This window comes from Sorex fumeus, unplaced genomic scaffold (assembly GCF_029834395.1).
Source record: "Sorex fumeus unplaced genomic scaffold, SorFum_2.1 ptg000205l, whole genome shotgun sequence".
Lineage (NCBI taxonomy): Eukaryota > Metazoa > Chordata > Mammalia > Eulipotyphla > Soricidae > Sorex > Sorex fumeus.
This window is the reverse complement of record NW_026606262.1, coordinates 316,580-331,994: the sequence shown is the minus strand read 5'-3', so window position 1 is coordinate 331,994 and position 15,415 is coordinate 316,580.

Below are 15,415 nucleotides of genomic sequence, written 5' to 3'. Positions count from 1 at the left end.
AGAAACTTGATAAGAATGTTGCTTAGGATTGGGCAAGAAAAACATATCAAAGGCATCTATATAGAAAAGAAAAAAAGTTAAGATCTATTTGCATGTGGCATGATATTACATTTAAAAGACCCTAAGGACTCTACAAAAAAGCTCCAAGATCCAATAGATTTGTTATAATAAAATGGCATGCTGCAAAATTAACATGCAAAAGCACATGGTTTTACTATATAAAAATAATATAATAGAGATTTGAAAAACCAATCCCATTCACAACTGTGCCTCAGAAAATCAAATAACTAGGAATCAGCTTAGCTAAAGACGTGAAAGACCGATACAAAGAAAATTACACACTGCTAAAGGAAATAAAAGAAACACGAGGAAATGGAAACACATCCCGGCTTATTGATTGGGATGATTAATATCCTCAAAATGGCAAAGCATTCTCCAAAGCATTATGTGGATTTAATGCAGTCTGCATAAGGATATCCATGACATTTTTCAAAGAAATAAATCAAATACCTCTGAATTCATAAAGATACCTCCTATCCTCCTCTTAAATATCCAAAGCAATCCTTGGGAAAAAGAAGACTGGAGACACCACTTTCCCCAACCTCAAACTGTACTTTAAAGTGGTAGCAATTAAAACAACATAGTACTGGAATTAGGACAGATTTTCAATCAATAGAACAGAATTGAAAATCCAGAGATAGACCTTAGGTATATGGTCAGCTAATTTTCACTAAAATTACAAAAGAGATCAATTGGAGCAATAAAAGCCTCTTCAACAATAATATTGGGAAAACTGGTCAGCCACACACACACACACAAACAAAAAAAATTGAACTCATACTTTCTAATGCCAAGAACAAAGGTCAAATCAAAATAGATTAAAGGCATCAATATCATACCTGAATTCATAAGATGCACTGAGAAAAGTATAGACAGAATTCTCCACGACATTGAAATTAGAAGCATCTTTAAGGATGAAATGTCACCAAGCAAGTGGAAAGAAAGATAAATTAAGACACTTCTGCACCTCAAAGTAAACTATAATTAGAATAGAAAGACAACCTGGGAAAAATTATTTGTCCACCACTTATCTGGTAAAGGGCTGGAGCGATAGCACAGCGGGTAGGGCGTTCGCCTTACAAGCGGCCAACATGGCCGACCCAAGTTCGATTCCTCCGCCCCTCTCGGAGAGCCCGGCAAGCTACCGAGAGTATTCGATATGCCAGACACAGTAACAACAAAGTCTCCAATGGAGACGTTACTGGGCCCGCTCGAGCAAATCGACGATCAACGGGAGGGCCTTTACCTTTACCTTATCTGGTAAAATGTTAACATCCAGGATATATAAAGCACTGGTAGAAATCTACAAGTGAAGTATCTACAGTCCCAATAAAAATGGTGAGAAGAGATGAGTAGAAACTTCCTCAAAGAAGAAATACAAATGGACAAAAGGCACAAAGAAAATGCTCTATATCACTAAGCATCAATGAAGTACAAATCCAAACAACAATGAGATATCTCACACCACAGAGACTGGCACACATCAGAAAGAACAGCAACAAGTGTTGGCAAGGACGTGGGATGAAAGGGACCCTAATTCACTACTGATAGGAATGTCAACTAGTCCAGCCATTTTGTAAGACATTATAGTCATTCCTCAAAAAACTAGGAATTGAGCTTCCATTTGACCCAGCAATTTCACTCTTGGAAATACATTCCAAGAGCACAAAAATACAATAGAGAAAATATATTTGCACTCCTATGTTTATTACAACACTATTCAAATAACCAAAATCTAGAAACATCCCAAGTATTCGAGGACAGATAACAGGATAAGGAAACTATGGTACATAAATACAATAGAATACTGTAGCACTGTAGCACTGTCCTCCCATTGTTCATTAATTTGCTCAAGTGGGCACCATTAACGTCTCCATTGTGAGACTTGTAGAATACTACTTGGTCATAAATAAAGACAAGGTCATGCAACTTTCTGTATGTGGATGGATCTGGAGAGGATGCAGTTGAGAAAGTTAGTCAGAGGAAGAGGAACAGATACAGAATGATCTCTCTCTTACACGTGGAATATAAAGAAATTCATAGGAGAATATCAAATGTCCAAAGGCAATAACAATGAAGATCAGGAGAACTGGTCCTTAGTAGGAAGCTTGCCACTGGGACAAGAGGAGGAGGGGTGGTAAAGACCCTGCCATAGAGGCAGGCTGGGGAATGGGAGGAAAACTGGGTGCTCTGGTGAAGGGACGTGAAGATATTGGTGTTGAACATTATAGGCCTGAACTCAATCATTAATAACTTTGTAATTAACAGTGCTTCAGCTTTTAAAAAAGATTAAAGTATGTTGCTTAGGGCTTCATAAAGATGTAGCATAGACCTGCGTCTCAACTTTCTTCTAGTGTTAAAAATACAGGCGTTATGGAAATCCAGGTGCACAACTCTTACAAGGTAGGGGAAGCTTCCTTTTCTGTCCTTTTGTCCCCATCTAATCATTCTTTGTTGAGTTTTGTTGGGGGGCACACCAGATATACTTGTCCAATTTAGACTCACTATTAATAGGAATCACACTTGAGGAAGGGTGACTGTTTGAGTAGTTGGGACAGACTCTTGGTTGACCTTCCTCAGAGAGAGCCCAGGTTGAATAGAAATCTCACTTTTGGATTCCTGTTGCTCCCCTCCCAGCTTAAAGATGTGCAGTGTCAGCAAAAAAAAAAAAATTAACTATGACCTCTGTCTAATGCCAGGCACAAAAGTCAGATCAAAGTGGATTGAAGACCTCAATATCAGACACGAATTTATAAGGTACATAGAGGAAAAATGTAGGCAGAACTCTTCACGACATTGAAGCTAAAAGCATCTTTAAGGATAAAGCAACACTGACCATGCAAGTGGAAGCAAACATAAACAAATGGGACTACATCGAACTAAGAAGCTTCTGCACTTCAAAGAGAACAGTGACCAAAATACAGAAAGAGCCCACAGAATGGGAAAGAATATTTACCCAATACCCAGCTGATAAGGGATTAATATCCAGGATATACAAGACACTAGTATAACTGTATAAGAAAAAAAAAACCTCCAACCCCATCAGAAAATTGGGGGAAGAATTGAACAGAAGTTGCCTCAAAAAAGAAATACAAATAGCCAAAAGGCACATGGAAAAATGTTCCGCATCGCTAGCCATCAGGGAGATGAAAATCAAAACAACAGTGAGATATCATCTCATAGCACAGAGACTGGCACACATTCAAAACAACAAAAGAAACCAGTGCTGGCCTGAATGTGGGGGAAAAGGGACACTTTTTCACTGTTGGTGAGAATGCCCACTAGTCCAGCCTTCCTGGAAAACAATATGAACACTCCTTCAAAAACTAGAAATTGAGCTTCCAAGAGAGCCCAGCAAGCTACCGAGAGTATCTCGCCCTCACAGCAAAGCCTGGCAAGCTACCCCTGATGTATTCGATATGCCAAACGCAGTAACAATTGTCACAATGGAGACATTACTGTGCCCATTTGAGCAAATCGATGAATAACGGGAGGACAGTGACAGTGATGACCCCGCAATACCACTTCTGGGAATATATCCTGAGGATGCAAAAAAGCACAGTAGAAATGACATCTGTACCTATATGTTCATTGCAGCACTGTTCACAATAGCCAAAATTTGGAAACAACCCAAGTGCCCTAGAACAGATGACTGTTTAAAGAAACTTTGGCACATCTACACAATGAAGTACTATGCAGCTGTCAGGAAAGATGAAGTCATGAAATGTGCTTATAAATGGGTAGACATGGAGAGTATCATGCTAAGTGAAATGAGTCAGAAAGAGAGGGACAGACATAGAAGGTCTGCAGTCATTTGTGGAGTATAAAACAACATAACATGAGGCTAACACCTAAGGATACTAGATACACAGGACAGGTAGATTGCTCCATAGCTGGAAGCCTACCTCATGAGCAAAGGGGAGAAGGCAATTGGAATAAAGAAGGGATCACTAAGAAAATGATAGCTGGAGGAATCGATAGAAAATGGAGATGTGTGCAGAAAGTAGATAAAGGACCAAACATGATGGCCTCTCAGTAGCTATATAGCAGAAAAATGCTCAAAAGTAGAGAGAGAGTATGGGGAAAATTGTCTGCCATGGAGGCAGGGGCCGGTGGGAAATGGGGGGGGGGAGTATACCAGGGATATTGGTGGTGGGGAATGTGCACTGGTGGAGAGATGGGTGTTTTATCATTGTGTGATTGTAACCCAAATGTGAAAGCTTATAACTATCTCATGGTGATTCAATAAAATTTAAAAACATAAAAAAAAGAGAGAGATGTTCACTGTCAAGTCTCTATGCCAGTAAGATTCAGACTAGAATCATTCCTGCTGTGAAGGATTTTATCCAGAATAGAAATCAGGTCAACACACAAGATAAAACACAATATATGTGATAGAGTTCCAAGGACAGTGCATTTCAGTAATTGAACGTGAAAATAAATAATCATAAAAGATGAAGAATATACTATAAGGGACTGGTGTGGCAATCCAGCTATTAGTTGTTCTGCTTCTTAAGAAATGAAAAGCAAGAAGGTAACTCTGCATGTTTTCAGTATGGGCTAGAGAGATGGTCCAACACCCACCAGTTGAAGGTGGTGAACTCTAAGTATGGTTCTCAAGTTCTGTTTGAGAAATTCATGAAGTTATAAATCAGTGATCAATAAATGCTGATAAAAGATAGTACTTGCCCATTTTAGATGTTAAATTGGAAGGTTAGAATTAGCATGAATGGTTAGTATCCAACATAGTATCTCTCTCTCTCTGTAGGGTACTTTGATTTTTTTTAAAGTAGAAGTAGAGCTTGCAGTCAGGCTTCAGTCTAGTCTCAGACTATCTCTTAGTCTGAAAGCTAAGAGAAAACTCTCATGAGAGAAGCAGACTTTTTCATCTCCTTTAAACAGTCATGTGAAGAGGAAGTCACACACACACACTAACTCTTCTAAAAGGATAACCCCTTGACTGGCAAAGCCCAAGAAAGAATAAACTCCAAATGTGTGTGTTTTGGCGTGGGGGGTGGGGGGGACGGATGGTGTGAGCCGAGCAGTCTGCTCCACACCATAGAAATAATCTTTTCCTGTTGAAACAGTTACAAACTCTACCGGTTCAATCCATATGACTCATAGCCACGGAAAAGAATGAAATATAAAACATGAATGAGGAGAGAGGGAGAACAGAGGGGGCAGGAGAGGCATGAGGAATAAGGGGGGCAGAAGGAAGGGTGTGAGTAAGAAAACCTAAGATCCATAGATAAGTCTTATGGGTCAAGAAATAAATACCCAGGGGCTGGAGCAATAGCACAGCTGGTAGGGTGTTTGCCTGGCATGCAGCCGGCCTGGGTTCAATTCCCAGCATCACATATGGTCCTCTGAACACTGCCAGGAGTGATTCCTGAGTGCAAAGCCAGGAGAAACCCTGTGCATCGCCGGGTGTGAGCCAAAAAGCAAAATTTTAAAAAAGAAAGAAAAAATAAATAAATACCCATTCTCTCTTTTTCTCTTTCCAGCAATGTGAACCAGTGGACAACTACTTGTGTCCACTCCGACTCTAATCCCAACCCTCTTACCCTCTTCCTTCTGCAATCTTACCCTTACCAAGTTTCCCTAGCAGTTGAGAACAGGCTCACAGCATATTAGTACTAGATGTCTCAATTTTTCTCTGAAAATTCCAGTAATCCAACATATTGCCCACCTGGAGCCCTATCAAAGTTGCCATAGAACCAAAGACAAAATCCTTTTGCTTTATTTTTTTAAGTAAGCAAGAAGATAAAATAAAAATAAGGGGGCAAATGATAAACCATGTCTTATATACCTTAAATAAAAATTTCACTGCAATGATTTTCTTTGAGTGAAACTGCAATGTTTCTCAGACTTTAATGCAACAAGGAAAATGTGAAAAATGTGACATGATAGGGCAAATATAACATCATCTCAGACACCAGAGTAAAATCCACATTCAGTTTGGTGAGAGAAAGCATTTACTCTTCATTCGGCAAATCATCCTTGTAGAATTATATATATCATTTCTTCATGTGGGTTTTCTTGAAAATATTGAAGAAAATTTCTTTTGCAGCTTCCTGGGCAGCTGTTCTCAGGATTTCTGGTCAAAGCCCGCCATCTGCTGGCAGCCCGGGCTCTGAGAGTTTCATTTTCCTTGTGCTTTGAGTTCAAAGAAACCAATAGAAAACTACCACAGATGAGTTTATGCAGTTAGTGAGGTACAGTGACAATCTAGTGCCTTTGAAGCCGAGAAGTCTAGGCTGGAGCAAAAGCACAGCGGGCAGGGCGTTTTCCTTGCATGCAGCTGACCCGGGCTCAATCCCCAGTATCCCATCTGGTCCTCTGAGCACCGCCAGGGGAGTAATTCCTGAGTGTAGAGCCAGGAGTAACCCTTAAATATTGCCAACTGTAACCCCCCCCCCCCAAAATGAAGCCAAGTCATCCCAAGGTGACATCGCATAGTTCAGGCCCTCATGACATGTGCGGCCAGATGAAGTTGTCAAACCCCTCACCAAACAGTCCCTTTGTAGAGAATTCAGGGAGCAATTCAGCTCCTTACAAGAGAAAGTTCAGGGCAAGAAAAAGTGAAAACTTGTAGTTAGGGCCCAGGTGATACCCAGGTGACCTGGGAGAGAAGGGAAGTCAGGACGGTGCCATGGCCATTGCTCAGACCTTGGGCCAACTGATCCCCCAGATGATGAGCACAAAGATATGTTTAAAGCTTTGTTAGTGACAGGTAAGACATGATTACGATGAGATCTAAGTACAAAATAAAAATTAAAGCAATATATTTTAGATTACATTGTTGAAAAATTACTTATGTAAATGAGAATAGGAATTTTATTATATTAATATTGTATTATATTGTATTAAATGATTTTTAATTAAATGAAATATATATTATATTAATATTGTATTAAATGGTTTTAATTTTTATTTGCATAAGTTAAAATCATGTTTAGCAATCACAAATTGGCTCTGACTGATCTGTTTTCTAATCATTTTATTGTCATGACTTTAAGTTTTGTTGAAATAAGAAGTATAAGGGACTTTGCACCAGCCTGTGAGGCGGATGAGAGCCCTCCCTACCCCAAGGGACCCAGCTCCAGCAGCCGACCTCCACTGCCTAACCATCGCCACACTCCAGGTCACTTTCCCAATGCTCAAGGCCAAGCCTCATGCATGAGTGAAGTCCAATGGAACCCAGATAATACAGAACCTTGTGACCTTGGACTCTGGACTTAATGGACCTGATCAGAGGTCCTCTGTCCACTTCCTCCAGTCTCTGGTGACTCAGGGATCACACCCATAACTACACCCTGCTGCACCAGATAATCTTCTCATCGGCCACCCTCCAGAACTCACGGATGCTCCTCCCAGTCTGGAGTATAAAAGGAGGCCCTCAGAACCATGCCATGGGACTCCGCGCCAGGCTGTGGGGTAGGTTAGAGCCCTCCTCACCCCAAGGGACCAGCCCTGGCAGCCGATCTTCACTACCCAACCATCGCCATGCTCGAGGCCTCTTTCCACAAAGCGGCTGCACGACACATTATAAGACACTTCCTATTCATTTTCCATGGTTACTCTGCCATGCCTGGTGGGGTTCAAACAAATCTTAGAGATAAATATATAAATATATGCCTCTCGGAGAGCCCAACTAGCTACCGAGAGTATTCCACCTGCACAGGCAGAGCCTGGCAAGCTCCCCGTGGCGTATTCAATATGCCAAATACAGTAACAACAATAGTTTCATTCCCCTGACCCTGAAAGAACCTCTAATTATTGCGAAAAGATGAGTAAGAAGAGCCTATTAAAATCTCAGGGCTGGGAGGAATAGAGATGTTACTGGCGCCCGCTCAAGTAAATCGACAATCAACTGGATGACAGTGATACAGTGGTATAGTGAAGCAGTATAAGGTAAATTTGCTATGTGCCTAAGGGGGCAAGTTGGGGTTAGGAAAGAAACTGGGGATTTTGGTGGAGAGAAGGTCGCACAAGTTCAGTGTTGGAACACTAAATGCCTGAAACAACTATATTATGAACAACTTTGTAGATCAAGGTGTTTTAATAAAAAATATTTTTAAGTAAATACATAAATAAAAGAAAATGTTAAAAAATTTTTAAAAAAAGATTCACTCATGTCCTCAGGTCCCTGATTTCACTCATAGCAGTATACGTTCTCGGTCCCTGGATAAAGGACCAGTACTTACCCCATTCCTGCTCTCTCTGCACTCGTCCTCTCTGTACTTCCACAACAGAGACTGAACCCTGGGACTGATCTCTCCTCCACTGTCCCTCACCCACAGCCCACTTCCACCCGAGACATGGAGAGGCCTGAAGGTCCCCAGGCTTTGGGAAGAAGACGTCCAAAGCTCCCCGTGACCTCACACTGAAAGGATATTGCACTCTGTGACGTATGTCTCTAAGGAGCTCCTCACCTGTGATGGCAGAAACACAGAGTGGATCCCACAGGAGGACGCACAATTAGATCCTATAAATTGGACCAGTGGACAAAGGATAGGAGATTATGCATGTGCCCACTGAATTACCAATGCCCACTTCGCAAATAACAGGGAGAAGCAGGCCAAAGTAGGTTGTTTGCCTTGCCCATTGCATGCAGCTAATCCAGATTCTATCTCCAGAACCCCACATGGTCCCCTGAGCTCACCGGGCATGATCCCTGAGCTCAGAGTAAGGAGCAGGACCTGAGCACTGCCAGTGTGGCCCTAAAACAAAACAAAGTAGTGAGGGTTTGGCTTTAGAATGTACCCTCAATTTATATAGACTTCTTAAGAGATTCACGGAAAAAAAAACTTTAAGAAAAATAAGTACTCCTCAGGAAAAATAAAGTCTCTATGCTCACATGGGCTGGAGCGATAGTACAGCGGTAGTGCGTTTGCCTTGAGCACAGCCAGCTTGGCCGAGCCAGGTTCGATTCCTCAGCCCCTCTCGGAGAGCCCGGCAAGCTACTGAGAGTATCTCGCCCGCACGGCAGAGCCTGGCAAGCTACCCGTGTCATATTCAATATAACAAACACAGTAACAAGTCTCAAAAAAAATGGAGACCTTACTGGGCCCGCTCAATGTTAACACAATTAGTAAAGTATGCTCCTTCCTGAACTTTCTTGGTGGCAATTGTCAGAAAGTAGACAAGTCTGAGCCTGCAGACTTTCTGCAGATCCTGTGTTGCAGAGAGCAGAAAAGGGGGGTTGCAAAGCTTCTTTACCTCCACATCCTGGCTTGGACACAGAGTTTATCCCCAGTGGCAAGCTGACATTCCTTCCAACTAAAGAAAGAACCAACTCTAGGGACTGTGTTGGCAATAAATCTTCTCTCTTGGATTCACAGCTTGTAGTGCAAGGGCCTGTTTCGCGGGTTAAAACAGGAGGATCGAGCTAAAGGAGTGATGGTCATCTGTCAAAGCTCTTCTGTCAAAGCCCTCGATGCTGAATGAATGTGCTTCTCACCAAATACCGAGCATGTTTGACCTGACTGTTCATCTGAGCACTTTCTGACTTCCTGCTGGAACTCTTTCCTGTTGCCTGAAGAGGCTACTTGCCCTAGGAAGGCTCAGCACGCATCTGCCTCCTAACTCAGCTTCCCTCACATTACGTTTCTATAAATTTTATGAGGCACTCTGATGAACCTTATTTTAGTTTCCAAATAATTGGCACATGAGTTTCTTCATCTTCTGAAGTGCTTTTGACGTAGAATATCATGGAATCACTACATCTATGTTCCTCATGCCACACTTCTATGTATGTATCTCCTGAAGCTTATGGCTTTTAATCCTTAGCCCTTCCTTTCTCTTAAAGGGATGTGGGAGCATCAAGACTAATGTCGACAATTTCCTCGAACAAAACCCGGGAGAAATCAAACCAGGGGTGGGAGAGGGGAGCTATTTCAACATCTTTAAAAATCCTACATCCAGGCCTGGCCCTCATACACACTTAATGAGATCGTGCCTGCATGCTCAAGAATGAACAGACTTTGGTCTTAATATTCTTTCCACTGAATCATGCAAGGCCCCTTTCTTGTGTCTAACACAAGCCGTGACCCAAATGTTAGACCACAGCTTGAGGGTGCTGCTTGGGATCCACTGATAGGAAACAGTAGATCAGGGGAGAAGAGTGTAGGAACAGGGTAAAATTCATTCACTTCTCCAGATTCTTCCATGTTTGTGGTTGAAAGTGGAGAGTTCAGAGACCTTGTTACAAAAATATGATACCCTTCTGGAAACAAACCAGGGTCTGGAAAACATTCCATCATGCTATCCACTCTGGTATCTGTGTGCCTAAGACACTGAGCCTATTACTTTGGAATCTCTCAAGTGGTCTCGCTCCACCCAGCAAGCCCTTCCACACACTTGTTCATTGCTTATTGTGTTCTCATAGAGTCACTGCCTGCCTACTCCGATCATCTCACCTGGATTTACTTTCCATGCTGAACCATCCACTATCTTAAATGATCTTATTTGCTGATGTGTTTATTCATGTATATTTACTGACTTTCCCCACACAGAAATGTAAGAATGTAAACCCAGAACACAAGAGATTTTATCCATCATTTAGAATGTTAGTCACAAATATTTGTTGAATAAAACATGACTAGCTTACACCAGCTATAAGTAATATTGGTTTATAAAATGATGTAGGGTATAGGTATGCATCATGTTAAATCAATATTTGTATGAGTTGGAAAGTGGCCCTATTTGACTGAAAGACCAAAGGACACTCACAAGAACTTGTAGCAGCAAAAATGTTCTAATAATACAAATGGGCCGCCCCAGGGGAGAGCAAGAGTCTCCTTTAACTGGGCTCTGAGCAACAGAACTGTAGAGGGGTTTTGGAGTTTTTTACTTGTATTACCATGAGATATACAGCTTCAAAGTTGTACTTGATTTGGTTTGAATAATGCGATGTTCCAACACCCATCCCTTCACCAGTGTACATTTCTGTGCACCAATGTCCCAGTTTCCCTCTTGCACCCACTCCAGCAGTCTGCCTCTATAGCAGACCTCTCTATCTCTACCTATCTATCCATCCATCCATCCATCCATCCATCCATTCATCCATCCATCCATCTATCTCTATCTCCCTCTTCCTTTTTTTTTCTTTTAAGCACTGTGGTTTTCAATACCACTACTGAGAAGCTATCATACATTTCACTTTACCCCCTTTTAGCACTCACTCAATTCTTGTGCAGAACGATCATTTCAAACTATCATTGTCAAGGTGGTCCCTTCCCCTGTCCTAATTGCACTCCACCCACCACCCACCACACACACACACACACACACACACACACACACACACTTGTGGCAAGCTTCCAACCATGGACCACTCTTCTGCCCTCATTTCTATTATCTTTGAGTATTATTCTCATATTTTTATAGAGAATAAGTGCAATCATTCTGTCTGTCCCTCTCCTTTTGACTCATTTCACTCAGCACAATACTTCTCCATGTCCACTCATTTATAAGCAAATTTTATGACTTTATTTTTCCTGGAACTGTGTAGTATTCCATTGTGTAGATGTACCATAGTTTCTTTATCCCAGTAATTTTTTTCTTGGGCACTCAGATTATTTCCAAATTCTGTCTATTGTGAATAGTGCTGAAATGAACATAAATGTGCAGATGTCTTTTCTGCATTGTTGGGCCCCTGGCGTGTATACCCTGGAGTGGTATTGTTGGGTTGTAGAAAAGCTCAATTTCTAGGTTTTTTTGAGAAATTTCCATATTGTTTTCCAAAAGGCAGGATCAGTCAGCATTTCAACAGCATTGAATGAGAGTCCTTTTCTCCTCACATCCATTCCAGCACTGGTTATTGTTCTTTGTGATGCTTACAAGAAAAATATATATGACATCATCTAAAATTGGGGATAATAAATTTAACAGAAACTTCCTCAAAAGAATAAATACAAATGGCCAAAAGGTACATGAAAAAAAATTCCACATCACTAGTCATCAGGGAGATGCAAATCAAAATAACAATGAGATATCATCTCATGCCACGGAGACTGACACACATAAAAAAAAATGATAATAACCAGTGTTGACCTTTTATACCCTGTTTTTTTTTTCTGTACAAAGGAATGAGCAAGGTTTACAAGGATCTGGGAATATTTTTAGTGGGTGCATAGTAATGAGCCAAGTGCACTCGTTTTGTTTCTCCCCCTAGATAAAAAACACTCATTCCTCTGAGTGTGGCCCCATGACCACAGTTTTCTGCTCTCGTGCTCAACTGTGGTCTCTTGCTCTCAGCAATGGGCCTACCACCTTTGACAGAGAAACTTGAGGAAACAGGAGTAAGTAGATGTCTAGCTGTGTCAGGCTCACATGGGGATCTGCAGGTGATCCCAGCTGCCACTACTATTACAATGAGTATATTATTTTTCCAATAACATGTGTACTATATTGAATTTACCATTAAAGTCTAATTTCATGTTTTATACAATTGCTTTTCTCAATCTATTCATATTTCTGGCAACCAATAACTTGATTTTAAACTCGTAATTTTTTTAATTTAGTAAGTTCCTTTCTTCTCTCTTTCTTTGCCTCTACTGATCACTCATCCCTCCTTTCTCTCTGTCCCTCTCAAACAGTTCTCAGGAGACCTGGGAATTATTTGGGCCAAACCTGATGGCAGTCTCCAAGGCTGCACCCAGTGATGATAAAGAAAACATGTGGTGCCAGGGATCAACTTCACCCCTGCATTATCTCTGACTTTTGTTTTTTCAGCACAAATAAAATTTTTAGTTCCTTTTCTCCACGGGGTTTATATCACTAAAAGTAATAACCTCAAGGTATATTTATATTATAACAAATGTCAGGAGTTTGTCTCTATGTTAATGACTTATATTTTTATCACATATGTATCAAACTTTATAACCCCACTCTCTGTCAGTGGGATCTTAGCTCTTTTCCACACTCAGATTTTGCTTTGCTTTGCTTTGTTGGTTTTTGTGCCATACATAACTTATTCCTGTCTCTATGCTAACTCATGGTTGAACTGGGGTCTATATGCTATGTTGAGGGTCAAACTGGGATCCACTGTATGCAAGGCCAGCTCATTTCCCCTCATGCCATCTCTCTGACCCTTTTTACCAGGTTTTGGTTGCAATGAGTTGGGAATATAGATATAGATATAGATATAGATATAGATATAGATATAGATATAGATTACAATCCTCCCGTTGTTCATCGATTTGCTCAAGCAGGCCCAGTAATATCTCCATCGTGAGACTTGTTGTTACTGTGTTTGGCATATCGAATACGTCACAGGGAGCTTGCCAGGTTCTGCCGTGCGGGCAAGATACTCTCGGTAGCTTTCCGGGCTCTCCAAGAGGGGCGGAGAAATCGAACTCGGGTTGGCCATGTTGGCTGCGTGCAAAGCAAATGTCCTACCGCTGTGCTATCGCTCCAGCCCGTGTGTGCATATATATATATATATATATGCATATATACAGCAGGTAGGGCGTTTGCCTTGTATGCAGCTGACCCGGGTTTGATTCCTCCATCCCTCTCAGAGAGCCTGGCAAACTACTGAGAGTATCCCGCCTGCACGGCAGAGCCTGGCAAGCTACCTATTGTGTATTCGATATGCCTAAAACAGTAACAACAAGTCTCACAATGGAAACGTTACTGGTGCCTGCTCAAGCAAATCGATGAACAGCGGGAGGACAGTGAAGATATATATAATACATATACATATATACATATATATCTTCTAATTATTTTGCATATTTTTGAGTAAATACTTAGACATAGGATAACTGAATCAGATAGATCTCCACCTTTCTCTGCTTTTTCTCCTTTTCCTTCTTTTCCTTCTTCTCTTTCTTCTTCCTCTTCCTCCTGATCCTCCTTTGTCCTTTTTCATCTTCTTCTCCTCCTTCTTCTCCTCCTTCTCTCTTTCTCCTTCTCCATCTTCTTCTCCTCCTCTTCTCCTCTGCCCTTTAGTAATCTCCAAATTTCATTTGCACCAATTTACATTTAAAGCCACAATATGAAAGGAGTCATTTCTATTTATATCTTCTCCAATAGTTATTTCCTCTTATATTTTGGATAATAGCCATTCTCACAGGTGTAAGATGATATCTCATAGTGTTTTGATTTGAATTTCCCTAATACTAAGCTGTCATGGACATGTTTTGAGTATTTGTTTTCTATCTCTGTCTTCTTGGAGGAATGTATATTTTAATACTCTGCCAACATTTTTATTACTATTTGATCTTTTGTTTCAGTTTTATGAATTCTTGTGCATTTTTGTATTATCTTCTGTCTGATTTGTAATGATGCACATATTCCCTGCCATTTATTAAAATATCTCTTAACTTGGGGCTGGAGGACAGCACAGCGGGTATGGCATTTGCCTTGCACGCGGCCAACCCGGGTTCGAATTCCAGCATCCCATATGGTCCCCTGAGCACCGCCAGGAGTAATTCCTGAGTGCAGAGCCAGGAGTAACACCTGTGCATCGCTGGGTGTGACCCCCAAAAGCAAAAATATATACATATATATATCTTAACTGATAAGGCACTGGTAGAACTAGTTTCAATGAAAGAAACTATTATTATTTTTTTGCTTATTTTACTTTCATTTCTTTTGCGATTAGGTCAAGTTCCCAAAGATATCTCTAATTTTCTGTTTGTTAGTTTGTTTTTATTTTGGAGCCACAACCAGAGATTCTTGAGATTACTCCTGACTTGGCACTCAGGAATTATTCTTTGTGGGGTTCAAAGAACCATATGGGATGCCAGGGATTGACCCTAGGTTGGCCGCATGTAAGAAAAGTGTTTTATTCATATTATCTCTATAGACTCAGATTCTCCAACATTAATACTATAAAATGTGACACCTACTTTTTTTCTATGTATTTTATGGACTTGATTTTTTTACATCCATTTATTTGATCAACTTAAAAATTATTTTTATATGTAACATGCTTTTGCAAGTAATATAAAACACCAATGACCAAGCAAATGTAGGTAAAGATAAACAGGGAGAAGTGAATAGAAACTTCTTCAAAGAAGAACTGCAGACGTTTCTATTCACTTCTCCCTATTTTATGATGGCATTAGAGGTTTTTTCTTGTAAAGTTCTATCAGTGCCTTATATATTATGGAGATTAGCCCCTTATCAGATGGGTATTGAGTAAATATTATTTCCCAGTATGTGGGATGCCTTTGTATCTTTGTATCTGTTTCCTTTGAGGTGCAGAAACTTTTGAGTTTATAGTTGTTCCATTTGTTTATCTTACTTCCATGTGCTTGGTCATTGGTGTTTCATTATTTTTTAGGGTCACACCCGGCAATTCAGGGGTTACTCCTGGCCTTGAACTCAGGAATTACTCCTA